This window comes from Crocuta crocuta, unplaced genomic scaffold (genome assembly GCF_008692635.1).
Source record: "Crocuta crocuta isolate KB4526 unplaced genomic scaffold, BGI_CrCroc_1.0 scaffold213, whole genome shotgun sequence".
NCBI lineage: Eukaryota > Metazoa > Chordata > Mammalia > Carnivora > Hyaenidae > Crocuta > Crocuta crocuta.
In genome coordinates this window covers 5,512,418-5,532,262 of record NW_027529442.1, presented here as the reverse complement: position 1 = coordinate 5,532,262, position 19,845 = coordinate 5,512,418, and the positions used below count along the sequence as shown (strand labels likewise).

The window sequence follows — 19,845 nt, the reverse complement described above, 5'->3', positions numbered from 1 at the left end:
TAAGGACCCCGTGCCTTTATAGGGCCACTATCTTAAATGTTGCCTCCCTATTCATTAATAATGAGCTCAAGATGTCACTCTGTGGCCTCCTATTTTACTTTTTCTTTAATTCTCTGGTATCAGAAGCAACTGAATCTATGTCTCATTTTCTCAGATCCCATGTGTGAATAGCTGTTGGTGGCTGGGTGTGTTACCTATCTTAGGGAACCTGTCCACATTTTAAGGGAGGGTGAGAGAAAATTCCTGGCAGGTGTCAAGTTGTATCTATATAGTCAGTGACTATTATTCATAAGCACAGGCTCATTTACAAAAGAGGCACAATACAACACAAAGGAATATTTCTCTCCCAACCAAATAACCCTTAGAGTGGTGGTCTCAAGTATAGCTCCTAAGTCAGCAGTTACCAGCTGCAGTACTTGTTAGAAATATAAATTCTTGGGCTTAAACACAGACCGAATGAATGAAAAACTATGGGGGTGAGCTACGGAAATCTGTGTTTTAGTAAGCCATCTTGGCACTTCTGAGGCATGTTAAACTTACACATCCATTTTAGTCTGTTTTCCTCCAAGCTCTGTAAGCAGCCTGGACTTCTCCACTCATCTCCCCAGCTAGACTAAATTCCAAAAGAGCAGGGAGCTCATCTGCTTGTTTATCATGAAATCCCTGTCTCTAGCAGTAATGCCAGGCACGTAGTAGGTGTACATTATGTGTTTGTTGAATGTCTGAAGGAATGCATGAGTGATTGGCTAAGTGCTTCTTCCTGCCACGGTATGTGGCATGAAGGCCACGACACTCCCAGCCTGCTCCTACAGGGAGGTCGGGGGTGGCATGGCGTTTCTCAGGACCTACACTGCTGTCGCTGAAATCTTTGCTCCCCCATCTGTCAACTGTATGTCCTCTGGCAAGTTGCTTAGCCTCTCTGCCTTGATTTTGTCATCTCTAACATGGAGGTGAAAATAGTACGTCACCTTCATACAGGGTTTTTCGCTCTTTGTTAGATTAAATTCCTTGTGGTGGTGCTCTTTGTGATTCCACTACCGTTGTGATTCTCCCTTCCCAAGTAGCATCCAGGCCACTCTCCACCCAGCCTGCAGAGTCTCTGACAAAGGTCTGGATAGAATTGGCCGTGCCTCTTCATCAGCATAATGTTAGGAGGACTGGATCCCGCAGACATCATCCCATCTCCTAGCGTTATCATTGTCATGATTCATTACATCATCTGTTACTCTGGTCAATATTTACATTGAAAGTAATGCCTTGCAGGAGTACTTGAATGGGCTCTGAGTCTGGCTGCACACAACCAGTACTGATGGTCTCATGCAATTGCTATAGTATAGCCTCTCTTCAGTCGTTCCTTACTTCTTGACATAGGCCTATATCCCTGTTACCTTTACCAGAGCCTCAAACGGTTGTCATGGTTAAATCATTAAAATACAAACAAGTTGTTTTTCTCTCTTCTTTTCCTTCTGGTCCCGCCACATGCAGTAGTGTGCTATTTATTATCTGCTCTGACTAATCCTCATTTCGGTTTTAATGCTCAGCATTTTCCTTTCTGTGGAGAGCCATACATTGGCAGGAGTTCAAGGAAAGGCTGCAAAAGCTAAAAGCTTCGAAGGAACTATTTTAATCCCAAACAGTTAATGTTTGGAGAACAGGTTGAAACATATGTAATATAGGCACCACAGTGTAGGCAATTATCTCCAAAAGGCAATAGGGGACAGAGAATAAAGGCCACACTGCCCTGAGGTTGGGGGTAGAGAACTGAAGAAACACCTTACTTGGCTTTCCAAGGGTCACGGTGTCAACTGAAGAATGAAATGATAAGACAAATGGAACAGCTTGATAACACCCAAATGGGTGTATTTATTCACACAATTCAAGCCTGACTACTGGAGTTCTTATCCCATCCACTGAGAGCCATTCTGAGCATTGTAACAAGATCCAGAACTTGATGTCTAGAAATTCTTAATGATACTCTGTACAAAGTGGATGAAAGGTGACAAGCCAGAGGGAATGTGTGCAGAAGTTTTGGCTCAAAAGTCCTGTAACTTTTGGCAGCGGTTCTCTGTGTTGGCTTCAACATTTGAACAACCGAAAGACAATAGCTAATAGCCTAATTTTCTGAAGATACAAATGGATGTCCCAGAGTTGGAGTTGTGTTCTATTTAAATAATGCTATTTGTGCTGTTCTTGAAGCATTGCGTGAGACATGACAAGCTGCCTCTGGACTTTTCTGTGGTTTCATCCTGCCATTTAACCATGTATATTGTCCCTCTCTCTCTCTCTCTCTCTCTCTCTCTCTCTCTCTGTCTCTCATACACACACACACACACACACACACACACGCACACAGACAAACACACACTCCTTGGTAAAGCACTGTATGTTATGTTGCTGCTATAAGACAGCATTAATTATTATTCAGAATCTACCATGCAGCTATTACGCTGTGTGATTTTCAGAAAGGAAGAACACTGTCGGAAGCATAATACCACCTTGCAGAATCAGTTAGGGGAAAAATAAGAGCTCAGAAGGCGGAAATCCATGTTTAGAATTACAGGGAAATTATGACAAGCCGTGAAAAGTTCCACAGGCCTTCGTAGCACTGAAATCTTTCCTCTAGGATCAACTTGTATGAAAATACACTATGCCTGGAATTTGCCCTGTCAAAGCCAGACATATTTTTTTAATTGAATCTTGTTCTCAGAGTAGTGAATTTTTTTCCCCATCTGTAATTTGCTTTTTATGTGAATGGAGAGATGTTCTGTTTCTCTTCTTTGGAGGATTGTCATATTCCTGTAAAAACAATCAATGTTGGGTCATTTATCTCTTGCTTCATCAAACTGTGATGTGGGCTGTAAGTACGTGTATGTTCACAATATAGATTTTTTATTTCTGTATTTTACAGTCATATTATTGGCGAGTGGCTCTCATTTGTTTTCCAGAACATTTCTAAGCTGATGACATCTTTGTAGTCTTTGTTTGTTAACTGTGTCCTGTGTGTCTACCTTTTCATATAATAATAGCTTTCAGGGAATAAAACAGAAATGGGGTATTGCTTTGTTTAATATTTTTCAAATCAAATACAGCATAGCACGACCATCTGTGAAAATACATTTCCGCTTTCATCCAATTCTGTCAAGGCTTTTTTGAGGATTAATGATCCCTTCATGTGGGCATGCTTCTATGGCTAATATAATATTGTTGGGCAAAGCCTAGGTTATATTTATGTTCTGACTCAGGTAAAAAAAAAATAAATAAAAGGACTTGTTGCAGAGAGAAGAAATTTGAGTATTTTCACTGCTAAATATGTGTTGCTTGCAGAACAAGTGCCTTTGGAATAGAAAATAGTGTTGAGAGGCTTTTCTTGGTGGAAAATGTGGAAGTAAAAGCTGTATTCGTTTTCCTTTTAGGTGGAGTCCAATTCTCAATCATTGGAAAGGTCCCTAACAAAGCTACAGACTTACTAGCAGAACATGGACTGCCTGGTACCTTTCGAAGGTGATCTTTCTCTGGTTGATTTTGGGGAAAGCAGCTTGTGTCTCAGCTGTTTTTTCTCAGCAGTTGTGACCATTGGTCTCCTTTCTGCCCATTTCATGTTCTGTGTACCACTTTTCCCCCCTTTCATTTCCCAAATCCCCACCAACACAGAGCTGCTGCATGGAACAGGGCGAGCGAGGCGCTGGCAGGGACTGTGAGACAGTATAGAACATTAAGTAACTAGAATTTTATTAAGACACGCCATCTCTTTCAAAGTTTCTTGGCAACTTCTTTCAATAGGAATTTCTTATAGGCTGTTTGGAGGCTCTTGTCTCTAGACTGCCCCAATTCTCTAAGTATTTTGACAGGAAACAGAACATACTCAAATGTTATTGATAAAGTCATCGACTAAATGAAAGGAAAAACACTATGTACAATCAGTTCTGTTATAACACTTGTTTTGAAAACACTGATTTGTTCCAATGCCATTGATATCTCCTGGAACAATTTGGACGTAGTGTTCTTTTTTTATAATGTTTATTTATTTTTTTGAGAGAGACAGAGAGAGCATGAGTGTGGGAGGGGCTGAGAGAGAGAGAGAAAGGGATTGAGGATCCAAAGTGGGCTCTATGCTGACGGCTGAGAGACTGATGTGGGGCTTGAACTCACCAACCGTGAGATTATGACCTGAGCGTAAATCTGTGGGCATCGTTTTGCATTGGTTTATGCATGATGTGATCCATGAAAAGCATTTGGTGAACACAGAAATCTGCACTCAGTTGAACCAAACACTGTAGAAATACGCAAGACACACGCCCCCTCCCCAAACAACCCCACCCACCTCAGTTCACCACAGTGTTACAGCCACACCATCCCCACCCGGTGAGACGACTTTCTTTTGCATTTCAGATAAACTGCTGCGGCTTTGCAAAGGTTCACAAGCTGCCACCCCTATGAAGTGCACTTCCACAAGCAAATCCCAAGGTCTTTTGCAAGGTAAAAATGCAACACTTAATTGTATTTATGTGTTTCTTAATTGTGTAACTAGTGTAGTACTGTCAGCTACTTTTATTAGGTTCCTCTGTTTTTCATATGTCATAGGTACAGTTTGTGTGCCTCGAATCCCATTTTCCCATAAACGCCCTGGTATTTTTTGCAAAAATTTGCATAGGATGATGGTTTCAAGAGCACATACGTTGCTTATAGCAGAAGTAACTGTATTTTGAAACACTTCAGTGTCTGGGAAGAGCAGGAAGCTGTCACTGCTTTTAGGCCTGAGGGACCAGGACAGAGAAGCAGACTCTGGAACCCAGAGCGGGAGGGCCCCTGTAGCAGCGGGTTGCCTAGCATCTGCTAGCCAGAGGCCTAGCATAAAGAGAGCCTGGGGAATAAACACCCTGTACTCACTCTCCTCCCACTCTCCAGTCTTTGGCAATTACCTCCCATTAATGGGCTGTCCCAACGGGAACCAGTGGGTTGGGGAGTCTGTTTATTGCCATCCATGGAGGACAGTTAAACTCAGTACATAGAGCAGGGCTGAGGAATGGATCTGAAGGCATCATCTTGCCCAACACTATTAGGGAAGTTACTTTTTAAGGAATTGTTTTTATTTTATTACCTAAATCAATTTTATTCTTCTCTTTCTGCATCTCTTATCTAAGCCAGGGTGGAGGAGATTCATGAAGGTGTTTTCCTAAACAAAGGAAAAGTTTCTGCCAAAAAAGAGAATCTGCACTACTAGTCCAACCAATTCAAACAGCCAACTTAGAAAATAACATATTTCCACCCCCCCCCCACTTCTCATTATATATGCATTCGTAACTCTGTTCATGGTCATTTCCATGTGAACCCCTTTCTAAGGGCAAACATGTTTTCACATTTAATGCTTGAATTTTGCCCAGATTGGCTGGATACTGTTACATAATTCGCTAATTTTCGTGCTTGGCCAAAAGAGAAACGCTATAGGGATGGTATAATTAACTTGTTGATATACTGCTCTTCAATTTGGAAATGGATTTTTGTTGTAGTCCCATTATCAGACAACTGGCCATTTTCCAGTACTGGAATGGGGGGAAGGTGGCTTGAAATGAGTCTCTGTAGTGTGTCCATTTCCCAGATGTCCCAAATTTCTGATCTGAAATTCAGAAGAGACCATGAACTCACAGTCTTAAGGGTAATTATGCAATAGGATGTTTGAGTTTAAATGAATCAATTTGTCATTGACTGGTATATGCCTTCCCTGCCCAGAAACAGCCTGTGGACAAAAGGAGAGATATTTCATGTGGTCCTATAGCATTCAGATGTTTATTGGAGAGGAAAATATAAAAAATGTTAAAACTTCAAAAGAAAAGTAAACATACATCATTTAAAAAAATGTCTTTATAGTTTTCTTTTAAAAAAAAAAAGTAAGCAGCTTGAGTTTTATTTCTTCACAAGTAAAATTTATTGCAACATTAGCCATAATTCATTTTGCTTCCTGCTAAAGTGCAGTGGGTTACTCATACTGGTTAGCCTTTCACTGGGGAAGGAAATTTGATGATATTGATAATGTTGACAAGGATAATGTTGACAGGATAATGGAGATGAAAATTTAGATCCCAACACAGACTCATGTACTTTTACAAATGGAGATGTAATTCATACATCAGAAAATCCATCCTGTTAAAGCATACAGTTCAGAGGGTTTTAGCATGTTCACAGTGCTGTACAACTACCACCACTGTCTCATTACACAGTATTTTTTATCACTCCTGAAAGAAACCCCATATGGCTTAGCTGTCACTCTATTCCTCTGACCCCAGCTCCTGGCACCCATCAATCAATTTTCTGTTCCATGCCTTTATCTGTTCTGGACATTTCATATAATTGGAATCCTGTTATCTGTGGCTTTTTTGCTTCTGGCTTTTTTCACTTAGCACACTGTTCTAAAGATTTAGCCATGTGTAGCATGTTTCAGGACTTCATGTCTTTTTTACTACCACATAATATTCCGGAACATACCACATTTTGTTTATCCATTAATCAACTGATGGCCATTTGGATGTTTCTACTTTTGGGCAATAGTGAAGAGCGCTGCTGTGAACAGTCATGTGCGTGTTTTTATGTGGACGTGTGTTTTCATTTCCCTAGTAGTAGAGTTGCTGAGTCATGTAGTAGCTCTGAATTGAAACTTTTGGTGAACTGCCAGACTGTTTTCCAAAGTGGGTGCAAAGTGGGTACATTCCTGACAACAGCATATGAGGGTTCCAGTTTCTCCATAACTTTGCCAACAGTTGTTAGCCTCTGTCTGTTTGAGTACAGACATCTTAGTGGGTGTGAAGTCATATTTCATTGTGATTTTCATTTGCATTTCCCTGATGGCTAGCAATGTTCAACATCTTGTGGTGTGCTTGTCGGCCATTTGTGTATCTTCTTTGAATAAATGTCTACTGAGATCCTTTATCATTTTCTTATTGGGTTACTTGTTATTTTATTGCTGTTTTGTAGCTGTTCTTATACTGCTTATGAGTCCCTCATCATATATATGATTTACAATTATTTTCTATCATTCTGTAGGTTGCCTTTTATATTCTTAATGGTATCCTTTGAAGCACAAACATTTAAAAAATTTTGATGAATTCGAATTCATCTATTTTTCTTTTATCACTTGAGATTTTGGAGTCATATCTTGTCAAATCTAAGATCATGAAGATTTTATCCTATATTCTTCTAGTAGTTTATAGTTTTATCTCTTATATCTAGGTTTGTGATCCATTTAGAATTATTTTTTTTTTCCATTTTGAATTGATTTTTATGTATGATGTGAGGGAGGAGCCAACTTTATTCTGTTGCATGTGGATATTAAGTTGTCCTGGGAACATTTGTTGAAAAACTATTATTTTCCTATTGACTTGTCTTGATATACTACTGAACATCAATGAACTATAAATATACGGGTTTGTTTCTAGACTCTTAGTTATGTTATTCTGAGCTCACAGGCATTTAGAATTAGACAGGCCCTTCTAGATCATGGAGTTTAGGAGCCACCCATTCCAATGTCTGTCAACTGTAGTCAGGCTTCATGAGTAATTGTGCCAGGTAAACGAGGAGATCATGGGCTTTATCCAATGGTTGTCACATGAAAGTGTAAAATGAGATTTTGATTTTTCAAAAGAAACCAGAGATTGTACTTCTTCTTCTGACAAAATATCTTGGGTTATAGATAGGCAACTAATGTAGTTAAAAAAATGCCGACTAGACAAAGGAAACATCTTAAGGCAGCACTTGGCCCATTATCCACCAGTTTTCAACTTCTGAGACACTTCAGCCTTTTCCTTTGTATAGATAAGGTTGCCGGGTCTCAGTTTAGGTGAATAATCCTAGGTTGCATTGTTATTTGTGGCAAATTCAGATCTAGAAATTAAAATTGATGCTTTCTACTTCCCAGTGGACTATTACTAATATACAAATATTCTAAGAATACACTATTTTTCTAATCATATTTTCTTTTTTAATGTTTATTTATTGAGAGAGAGAAAGAGAGAAGGGGCAGAGAGAGAGTCCCAAGCAGGCTCCATACTGTCAGTGTAGAGCCCAGTTCAGGGCTCAATCTCAGGAACTGTGAGATCATGACCTGAGTCAAAATCAAGAGTCAGATGCTTAACTGACTGAGCCACCCAGGCTCCCCTCTAATAATATTTTTTTATTACCATGACTAGATATTATGTCTTCTTTTAATTAAAAAAAACTCATAAATACAACCAGCCAAAGAACCCCTTAGAGACCCAAACACATGTTTAGGTGCGAACTATGTTAGTAACTGTTCTCTGTTGTAATTATTTAAAAGAAGATATCTAACCTGTTTTCAGAACTGTAGTATAAAGACTGTTTTTTGTCTGATAGTAGACAAAAAAGCAGTACACAACTCTTATCCCCAGGAACACACACACACACACACACACACACCCTCTCTCCCAGCAATGAATAAGCATGCCTCTGAAAGTCTTGCCTTAGTTGTCATGGTTGTAAATATACCACATGTGGAAGGATTAGAACTCATCATTCTCAATTTTATCTGCTCTGTTTTGTGTTCAAGGCCTTTGTCAAGAACAGGCATTTCCTTCCCTGATATCTTCTCAATGGCTTATTTTCTCATTCCAATAACCACTCTAGGAGGGACGTTCCCACCTCCTGTGCCAGAATCTGTTGAAGAAACGTGAGTCTCCTGCAGTATTAATGCATGCATATGCCAACTTTTTCATATTTGTTTCTGCTCAGCAAATGTGTGATGAAGACAGATGTGCCAGGAATAATTATGGGACTACTGACATGAATAAGAAAGTGTGACAGTCCAAAAGACAAACATACTAAGCAGAAAGAAATATGTTATAACTAAAGCCGAAGACAATGGATTGAAGTAGAATACGACAATGACTTCCTGATGGGGGAGCTACACAAAACTTCACATTGTATTGACATTTGTACATCTGAAAGCAGTGATTAACACACACCAACACAAAAATGTACTAATATGCAGAAATTCAGGACTCACGGATTGTGTCTATGCTAGGTTAAATCAGGCTGAAGATTAATGAAAAATTTATTCATCCTGAATTCTGAACCTGCTTATCATCAACCTCCAGATGTTTGATATTTAAATATAGCAATTGGATAATTGATAGAATTTTACTTTTCATTTAGTCATTTGGAATAGTCAATAATATGCAGCTTGCCAAATCTTGAGAGAAAATTTTGTTGCCCTCCTAATTTATTTCCAAGCTGCAGGAGAGAATTTGAAAGTGAGTAAGAGGTTATTTGAGGAAAGTAAAGTATAAGATGGTCAGCTCTTCTTCACTTCACCGTTACTTTGGGTTAACATGTTTGTAACAAGATGTTTTTACTACTTGTAGAGATTCTCATTTTTTTTCTTACTTTGCCAGAGGACCTCATTGTTCTTGAACTTTTGAGAAAAGACTGTGTATTAGTCTGAGAAGCATTTGCCAAGATGGGATTAAATGAGCAAGGATTTAACTAAGGGAAACACCTGGGATGGAGAATGGGCCAGGAACTGGTAAGACTAGGAATGCCGTCGGATGGTGAAACTGTCCCAAGTAGAGCGAGGGGGGAAGGGAGTTTGATGGAAGCATCTTAGGTTGCTGTGCTGTCTCACGAGCTTTGGCAAAGCCACTGAGGAGTCCTTGAGCCAAAGTTGGCTGTTAGAAGGGCCCCATATCGCCCAGTAATAAAATTGCTTGAGTATCCTCACCACACCCAGATTGTGGGAGCAGCCTGCGGGAAAAGTGAGGGCTGGGTGCAAATGTGGTGGTGGATTTCAGACTGTAGCCTCTAGGTCTTCAGTTAATTACACTCCCTGGAGTTTGAAGGCTTTAAAGTGCAGTTTCATGGCAGACAAAAATGGTAATTTTGTTAGGTTATAGATTAGCTGTAATAAGAGACCCCGAATATAGTGGTTTAAACAGGACAGAGTTTTATTTATCTCTTAAATTGGGGTTTCAAAGTGGATATTGGGGATCTAAGCTCATTCTATCTTTTTGCTCTGCCATCCAGGCATGTTCCTTCTACTCCCATAATGAGTGGTAACACAAGATGGCTCACCAGCATGTTGGCATTGCAGCCACTGGACGGGAGAGACAGACGGGAAAGGAGGGAAGCAACTTTCCCTTAAAGGGCATGAGCTAGAAGCTGGATACCTCCCTTTCTGCTCATATTTTATTGGCCAGAACTCAGTTATATTACTTACCTGTGGCTGCTGTAACACATTACCACAAATTTAGTAGCTAAAAACCACTGAAATTTATACTCTCACAGTTCTCTGTTTCTGTGGCTGAAATGTAGGTGTCCCCATGGCTATACTCCTTCTGGGGGCTCCAGAGGACAGTCTCCCTTGCATCTTCCATGTTCTGGTGACTCCTTGGCTGTGACTGCATCACTCTGATCTCTACATGCTCACAGCACCTGCTCCTATTCTGTATGTAATCTCCCTCTGCCTATGTTTTATAAGGACACTGGTGATTGCCTTTAGGAACCACCTGAATACTCCAAAATAGTCTCCTCATCTCAAGATCCTTAACTTAGTCACACTGGCAGAGTCTTTTTCCACATAAGGGGACATTCACAAGTTCAAGGTTCTAGGACCTGGATATCTTCAGAAGCTATAATCCAGACTAGCACAGTTATATGGCCACACTTAGCTATAGGCAGCATCGGAAATAATAGTCTTTTGCAGAGTGCTATCTATATTCCTGTCACAAGTTAGCATGTTTCATCACTAAAGTTAGAGACGGAGAATGGATGTAGGGTTCCAATCAGCCCTCTCTTCTTCAGAAGTTTCTTACAATTGTTGTGATTTGAATCTAGAGTAAAAAACTCTACATCATCAACTCTAAATTATATAATTTTTGGAGTACTTGAAATCCAAGACAAGTTGAATTAGAAGGGCACTGTTTTGCCTGACCACTGTTATCATGCATCTCCTGCTTTTTTGGTGATAGTGTCCTAATTCCTAATTTTCCTTTGAGCAAGTGTCTTCTGCCAAATTTCAGTCCCTGTGCCGTGTGATGCATGTGCCCTAGGTCTGGACAATTTGCATTTTCTATTGGTTCCAAGTTGTGTTTGAAATCCACAGGGATTCTCCAAAAACCACTGGGCTTATGGAAACAATAGGGAAAGTGGAGGTCTCTTTCCAAGGAGATTGCTGAGCTGATAGACATAAGCTGAAACTGCTGATAACTCTCTTTGCGCAGGATATGAAGAGCCTGCCCAAGAGTAGAGTCAGCCCACAGAAAGAAGGATGTGAGGGATGCAGAGAAAGATGTTCATGGTGACATCATTTGAGTACCTGCATCCAAACACACCTGAACCAAATATATCCCTGGACTTTTTATGTGAGTCAGCTAATGAGTGGCTCCATCCTAACCCTGCTTTTACCTGTTCTTTTTCCACTTGGGTTGGGTTCTGTCACTTGAAACCAAGAAGCCTGATTAATGCAAAGTTGAGTCATATGCTGAAGAAAATGTATCAACTTAGTCAAATTCAGATGTCCTTCCTTTTAAGTTGCTCTATTGTGGTGTCTTTCCTTCTTTTCACGTAATGGCTGTTGACCAATTTCTTTTTATTTCAGTATAAAGTGGAAGTCATTTAGTCCCTTAGTCAATCTTGATTTTAAAAAATGGCTTGAGTTCTTATGTGATTTCTTCTCATCTGGACTACAAGTTTCAACAGCTTATCAAAGGAACATCATTGACAAATAGAATTTGTGACAACATTGAACACCCTGGTTTTGTTTGGGAAATAAGGAAGGAAAGGAAGGTAATTTCAAAATGCCAAGAAGAAGTAAGGAAGAGATTGATGACCTTTTTTGTTGTTGTTTCCGGCAGATTTATAATGCAATAAAAAGTTCTGCAATCATTTAGCCCATGTGGTTGATATTAGATTTTTCAGTCAAAACTGTTCATGTCTTCAAGAGACTCTGGAGCTTTTTGTTTAAGTGAAGGATACTGCTAAAATGTTGAACTCAACATTCCCCCTGACGTTCTTTCAAGACTATTATGAATAGTCCGGTTTTAAGAAATTCCAGATGAATTGTGCACAGCAAGATGAAAGATGGATACAAGCATCTGTGCACAGGAATTATGCAGAAGTATGCAAATTTTAACCCCAGTGATGATGGAAATGTTAACCTTATGTTTCAGTAATAATAATAACTACTCTGATCTAATGGTGAGCTAAGAGGTACANGCCATGGCATCAGGTTATTTATCTGAATACCTTCTTGTTCAGTGCAATTCACCATAGAAACAAATATTAACAATGACATGTTCATGGCACAGGTACTTGTCATTAAATGTAAACCTGTTTTATAAAAACTTGATCCTTAGGCTTCCATAAAACAGGATGCTGACTTATTTTTTTAGAAGCTGAATTCTTAAACTAAGAAACCTATGACAATGTTAGAATTTGGTGGCAAGCCTAAGTCAAGTTTTCCTATATTGGGAGGGGAAAGGAAACTCATGGGCCTGAGACAATGGCAAGGAGAAGACTCCAGATCTGGACAAGTTGTATATAGTTCTAGAAATAAGAATAGCTGCCACTAATCGAGTACTCAGTATGTGCCAGGCACAATAAAGCACTTTATAGTTACAGTGTCATTAAAACCTCAGAATAGCCCTATGGGTTAGGGAAAACAGAGGTTTCTCTAAAGTTTCAAAGCTGGGAAGAGGTGGAGCAGAATCTATTCAAGTCTATCCAAGCTGGTAAACACTCTGTTGTGAACACTGTCCTACATTGTGGGTGCCCTCAAACCTCAGCCTGTAACATGCAACATGCCACTGATGCTGCGTTTAACTGTTACATATCCATAGTCTGTCAGGCCAACTCTGCAATGTCTTCTTCCCTTCAATTAAAAAAAGTTCTCGTAGATTTTTCAAATCACTTTATTTTGCAAATGATGCATAAATCTCTGAAAAATAAAGCTTTGCAGATAAGGGTAGCATTGGCTTCACCTGTTACCACTGGCATTACTCTTTTCCTGACTTTATACTGGGACTCCATGATGAGCAGTGCCTGAGACTCACCCTGAACATGTTTGGCACCCATTTCTCAGGAAAAGGAAGTATAGAGAAGTTCTCCAGGGGAACTCTAACTAGGTCCCGTATGTCTCAGAGCCTCTTAGCTTGTGGTTCTGGTATCCTCAACATGCCCTTTTCATCTCATGGTCCAGTATAATTTCCAGCTCCAGCCATCATGCTGACTTTTGCTAATAGGGAAAAAGAAAAAAGGAAGGAGAAGGCATGCTCATTCTCTTTAAAGACTTGAATTGAAAGGTACATGTATCACTTCTGCTCACATCTCTTTTATTCAAAGCAAGATCACATGGCTCCATTCCCTGTGTGTTTGTATGTACTTATGGCAGATATTGCCAATAGTTTCCCAACATTCATTCTTCACTCCTTTCAATAATAAACTCTCCAGATTTTCTCTCACTCTGGTGAGGCTCTACCTACCCCAGCCTCACTTGTGGCAGTACTAGTAACAAGCCTGCACTCTTCTGGCCTGGTGAATAGGTTTCATGGCTGACTAGGCATCTGTTTAACTGGCTACCCTGGAGTTTCTATAACTCATATCTGCTTACAAATGGGATCTACTCCTCAAAGAGTCCCAGAGGAAATTAAAGGAAGGAGGGCAGGATGGACATATAGGAGAAAATGTGGGACAACTGAAAACACCTATTACATTTAGTCTAAACATGTGCAGTGCAGGGGCATATGGACTGGGTGGCCAGTCCATTGGGTATGTCTGACTCTTGATTTTGGCTCAAGATCATGACCTGAGTTGGTTGTGAGACTGAGCCCTGCGTCGGACTCCATGCTGAACATGGAGCTACTTAAGATTCTTTCTTTCTCTCTCTCTTTCTCTCTCTCGCTTTCTCTCTCTCTTCGTCTCTCCCTCTCTACCCTGCTCATGCATTCTCTCTCTCTAAAAAAGAAAACAAAACCCAAAAAACCAAAAACCCCATATGCAATGCAGCTAAATCAGTGCTCAGAAGGGAATGTTGTAACCTTAAGTGTACATATTAAAAAAGAAAAAAAAAACAATAGAAAAGTAATGAGCCCAGAACTCAAGAGTTAGAAAAAGAACAGAGTAAACCCAAAGAAAATAGAAAGAAGACACTAATAAAGATAAGAACAAACATTAGTGAAACAGAAAACAAGTAATGGAGATGATCTGCAGAAACAAAGTGTGGTTCTTTGAAAAGATTAATGAAGTGGACAAGCAATAAAGAAGAAAGGCACACAAAACATAACTGAGGAAAAGGGGGTAACATGATTGTATAATAGTGACTTAAAATATTGCAAAAGTTATTCTATGCTAATACATCCAATAACATCTAAAATTATTATTTTTTCTAGAAAATATATAAATTACCAGTGTCGATTTCAGTGAGGATGAAGGACGTATAAAGCTGTTAAAACCCTTGATTTGAGAGTTAAACATGTATCTCATCTCTCCCCTCTTCCCACCTCCACTCACATCCCGTATGATTTTTGAGTCAAATTTTACTGTCATTGGAATAGAGAACTTCTAGCTTCTGTGAATTATTTAACAGTCCACATCCTGTTCTGAGGAAAGCATGTTCTCCTTCCTGTGGTGGACACCATGGCAAACCTCCTAGGTCCTCTCTTATGGACCAAGCATATATTTCCCCAGACGCTGGGAGTGGTGGCTACAGACCACTTATAGCTAAGTCCCTTTCCAGGAATGTCCGTTGGGCCCACTTCCAAGACCGGTAGAGGCGGTAAGTCAAGAGCCCAGCTGCAGCAAATTGACATAAGACAGTCTGGAAGGACGATCCCAGTTACATTGCTGCAGCCTCCTCGGGAGCCGCCGTGCACTTCTCTTCCAACCCCTGCCCTTGCCCCCACAGGAATGGATCCTGAGAGCCTACCCAGTGAAGTTCTCCTGCATACATCTCTATCCCACAGTGTGCTTCCCGGGGAAGCTGGTCCAAGACAGTAATAAAACTGGACAAGAATGGTCTGAGAAAGGAAAATTATAGGCCTTGTTTAAAAAATACATCATGATGAAGTCGAGTTTTCTCAGGACTCAAGATAGTATAATATTTGGAATCTGATAATATACTGAACTGCAAAAGCAAATTAAAAGAGACTATATGATTGTCTCACTAGCAGACAAGAACTCCTACAATTCAACTTCAATTAATGATAATTAAATATATATTATTCCAGTCTCATCAAAAGAAAAACCTTCAGAAAATTCCAAATGAGGGGCATCCTATAACACACCTAACCCATTGTCCTTAAAACTGTCAAAGTCATCAAAAACAAAGTCTAAGAAATTGTTGTAGCCAACAAGAGCCTAAAGAAACATGATTAATTAGTATGTGACACAAAAAGGACTTACATAAAATCTAAGGAAATTTAAATATACTACAGGTCTTAGTTAATAATAAAGTATCAATATTGGTTCATGTAACAAATGTATCCTACTATTATAATATGTTAATAATAGAGGAAGCTGTCTTCAGGTTACAAGAACTCTGTGTAATATATTCTCAATCTTCCTAAAGTCTAAAACTGTTTAATAAAGAATTTTTAAAAAAAGCTTTGAAGAATATACCAGTACCAATGGTTGATATCTCTGACTTATAAAGATAGAACGATGTTTATAAAATGCTTAACACAGAAGCTGACATATAGCAAGTATTTAATAACATTACCTATTATTATTGTTAATGATTTTAATATCCCTTTATCCATTTCTATATTACAAATTCTATCATAACCACATATTATATTATCAGAAACTTTTTTTCAAAGAAAAGACAAACTTCTAGGGCACTACCTGATATGCTATAAGCTGAGGTTGAGGATGACAAATGGAGCAGCTCAACAAAATATCTCTTTGCTCCTCAGTTCTGGAAGCTGACATCTTTGCAAGTGATAATGAGAAGATTTGCTTTTATGTTGAGTGGTCTCAAAAGGTCTCCCCTTTTTGAAGTGATGCTCTATCTGAAGGACTTCAGAGGAATGCATTCTCTCCAGGTGCCAGTGTGGAGATTCATTTTGCCCCTAAGGTTGACACCAAGGAGAAGGAGCACCCCTCTTCCTACAAGAGAAGGCAGGGTTGACCTGTGGACAAAGGTTCTGGCCACCACCTTCATGAAGCCAGACACTGTGTCCTGAAACTTGAGGATGAAGACTTGCATTGGGGCTTCAACTGGTAGACTGAAGTGGTGAATGGATAGATGTAGGCATGACCCACACTTAGGAAACAATATGGCAGTTGTGGGTAAGTATGAAAGGACAAAGTCCTAGGGAATCACACAGATGTTGTGATTTTTTTGGGCAATTTTTGATACATAGAATTATTTACTAATCCCAAGTGGATAAGACCATGGTTTTCAGTAGAAACCAAGGGAAACAGCTAGTGCAAGCCAGAAATCTGTGTGCTGCCACATTTTGGGCACATCATGTTCTCACAGTATAAAAAGCGCCAGAATACTACAATAGGGGCCTCTCTCCCAGAGGCATGCTGTCAGCTTCTGGTCGTTACCCTGGAATGACGTGATGAAAAGAAATTAATCCTGACTCACCTTTGCGGTAAGCAGTAGAAACTAAATGTTCTTTTGTTCATTGAGATAGTCATTTCTATCTCTTATACTTTCTCTTCTATTTTATCTGTCATTTTTTCCTTTTTCCCTACTATTAAACTAAAATTCTATTCTTTGCTTGAATAATCTTTGTATAACTCCTCAGAAATCTATACATTTATTAGAAGAAGCATCAAAAGAGTTGATGGACCTTATTCATACTAGAAAAAAAAGAATCCCTAGCAAATGAAAAAATCCATAGCAAACATTATAGTTAATGGTTAAACATTAAAACAATTTCTTTTAAAATCATGGAAAATATAAATAAATAATTTCATTGGACATTATTTGCATTTAACATTAAGTGGCTATTCTTGCCAAATCAGCAAGACAAGAAAAAGTAAGACCTAAAAATTGTTTATAAAGGCCCACTAAAACTAAAATGAAAGATAAAATTTATTGCTTATTTGCTTATGATTGTCCACATTGTAAATACAAGAGAATACAAGCTATATAAGCAATAACTAGAGACTTCAGCAAGTTTGCAGGATACAAGATCAATATACAAAAGCATATATACTATTCCTGCTTTAATCAGTTAGAATATGTGATAATAATAAAAATATCCCACACACAAATCCATAAAAACTATAGAATCCTTAGAGGCAAACCTAACAGAAGGNCTATATAAGCAATAACTAGAGACTTCAGCAAGTTTGCAGGATACAAGATCAATATACAAAAGCATATATACTATTCCTGCTTTAATCAGTTAGAATATGTGATAATAATAAAAATATCCCACACACAAATCCATAAAACTACAGAATCCTTAGAGGCAAACCTAACAGAAGATATGAGAGACCTTTAAGGGTGAAATAACTTCAGGGGCGCCTGGGTGGCTTATTCGGTTAAGCGTCCGACTTTCGCTTAGGTCATGATCTCGCGGTTCGTGGGTTCGAGCCCCACGTCGGGCTCTGTGCTGACTGCCAGCTCAGAGCCTGGAGCCAATTTCAGAGTCTGTGCCTCCCTATCTCTCTGACCCTCCCCTGCTCGCGCTGTCTCTCTCTCTCTCTGTCCTAGAAATAAATAAAAATATTTAAAAAAAAAAGGGTGAAATAACTTCAAATTATTGAAAGGTATAAGAAAATTCTATAATTTAGAAATCATAGTCTTAGATGGCAAGGCTCAGAATGATGCCTATGTCAGTCCTCCTTAAATTAATCTATAAATTAAATTTAATATAAATTCAAGATCTAAAAAGGATTATTAAATTCCTATGTTTAAGAAGGCTCTACCACTTATGCCCTACCTCTTTTTANAGAGAGAGAGAGAGAGAGAGAGAGAATCCCAAGCAGGCTCCATGCTTAGCGCAGAGCCCAATGCAGGGCTTGATCCCACAACTCTAGGATCATGACCAGAGCTGAAACCAATAGTCAGATGTCTAATTGACTGAACCACCCAGATGTCCCATACCCTACCTCTTTTTAACATCAAGTGTATATATGATATGAGGTGTTTTTTGTTTTAAGGTACAAATAGATCGTTACTAAGAAAGTGACCTCTCATTGCCTGTAATTGTTTCTAAATAACATGTAAATATCTGGAATAGAGTGTTGCTCAGATCCCCAAATTCATTGTAAGTCTCAGGCTAAGTGTTGAGAAATTTGACTTCCAAAAGATAAAAAATAATAGTTTTAAAAAATACAACCATCATCTTCTAAAGATAAATGAAAGAAAGAAAAATCTTTTTAGATCTATGGGAGAAATAAATTATAAACTCAATAGCTAACATTTAGAAAGCACTTTTTTTTTATGTGCTAGCCTATATGACTAAACCCTTGCATAAATTTTGTCATTTAAGATCTCTAGATAATATAGCATTTTTGTCTCTATTTATTGGTAAGAAAATTGAAATTCAGAAAATTAGGGAATTCATAAGGTCACCTAACATGTAACCAATAGAGAAGACGGGGCGACCAGGGCAATTGAAAATAAACTCGATCTTTTAGCTACAAAGAGACACAGTCTATTAACCATAATTATTCTTATATGGTTTGCATTAGAAAACAAGATAGGTTGGGAACTGAGGGATTTATATTCTGGTCCAAGTTTTATAGCAGTATACTTAGGATGTTAGTTCTGCATTAGTTTATTCCTGAACAAATACTTTATTGAGTGTCTAATATGTGCAGGACGCTATTAGAAGGAATGGTACAACACATGGTCCCTGCAGGACTCTATAGTCTTTTCACAGTAGTGACATTGTAGGCTCTGGAGAGAAATCCATTTAAGTTGCGATTTTCTTTGTGCACAAAATCTAATATGATCATCTCATTCTGAATGGTTAATACCTCTTTCTTTTGGCAGTGGCAGAATTGAAAATTCTCAAGGCACTTACCATAAAATATATTAAGCATTCAAGACAGATGCATTGGTAATTCTGCTCAAGGTACATAATTATCACAAGGGAATTATTTTATAAAGCATGGATGTCAGCAAATATATTTTTGAGTTAGAATTGAGTATGAAAATCTTCAGGGTAAAACACAGTGTTGTATTATTTAGTGCCTTCCATTTTTAGAGGAGAGTGAGAAATGTACTTATTTAGACTTTCGACAGTGTGGATGTACTTTAAAATGACTGTGACAGTGAATTTTATTCTAGAATTATCTTTTGATACCCAAAAAAGAAACACACATTTGGGTTACTTACATATCTGTAGACACAGCAAATTATATGATTTCTACATCCTAGTTAAGTCAATCCCAGTCATGCTACACATCATGCATTTGAGGGGTAGTTTCTCTCTTCAAGTACTTATTATGAGGTTAGCTCATCCTTCTGGCCAAAATTATTTTATGAACTTCCTCTAAAGAAAGTGTTATTTTGCCAGGTCAGTCACAGGCCACTGCTTAGTTATAGTTCAGGATAGGAGGTGGCAATTACTTCTCTGACCAGGCCCAAGACCATATTATAGACATCATGTGTCATATGCTAGGTCAGTAGTTCTCAACGGGGAGAGGGGGGTTCCTACTGGTAGACACTGAACAATGTTTGGAGACATTTATAATTGTTGCCATGGTGGGGTTGGGATGCTAATAGCATCTGGGGGAGAGAAGCCAGAAATGCTGTTAAATATCATCCTACAATGCACAAAATACCCCACAACAAAAAAATAATCTACAGTAAAGAATTATCTGGCCCCAAATGTCAATAGTGTCAAAGTCAAGAAACTCTGTTCTAGAAGGAAAACA

The 19,845-nt window shown here is 38.8% G+C and overlaps 2 protein-coding genes across 2 annotated transcripts in view; one reads left to right on the top strand and one right to left on the bottom strand.

Annotated features, from left to right (window-relative positions):
- LOC144228447 (uncharacterized) overlaps nucleotides 1–3,501 on the top strand; it is a 90,649-nt gene extending 87,148 nt beyond the window's left edge. The window contains exon 3 of the transcript XR_013334200.1: nucleotides 3,414–3,501. The gene's annotated coding sequence lies outside the window, so the exon portion shown is untranslated. The remainder of the gene's footprint in view (nucleotides 1–3,413) is intronic.
- LOC144228446 (uncharacterized) overlaps nucleotides 1–19,845 on the bottom strand; it is a 402,465-nt gene that overhangs the window by 11,258 nt on the left and 371,362 nt on the right. The gene's annotated exons all lie outside the window — the stretch shown is intronic.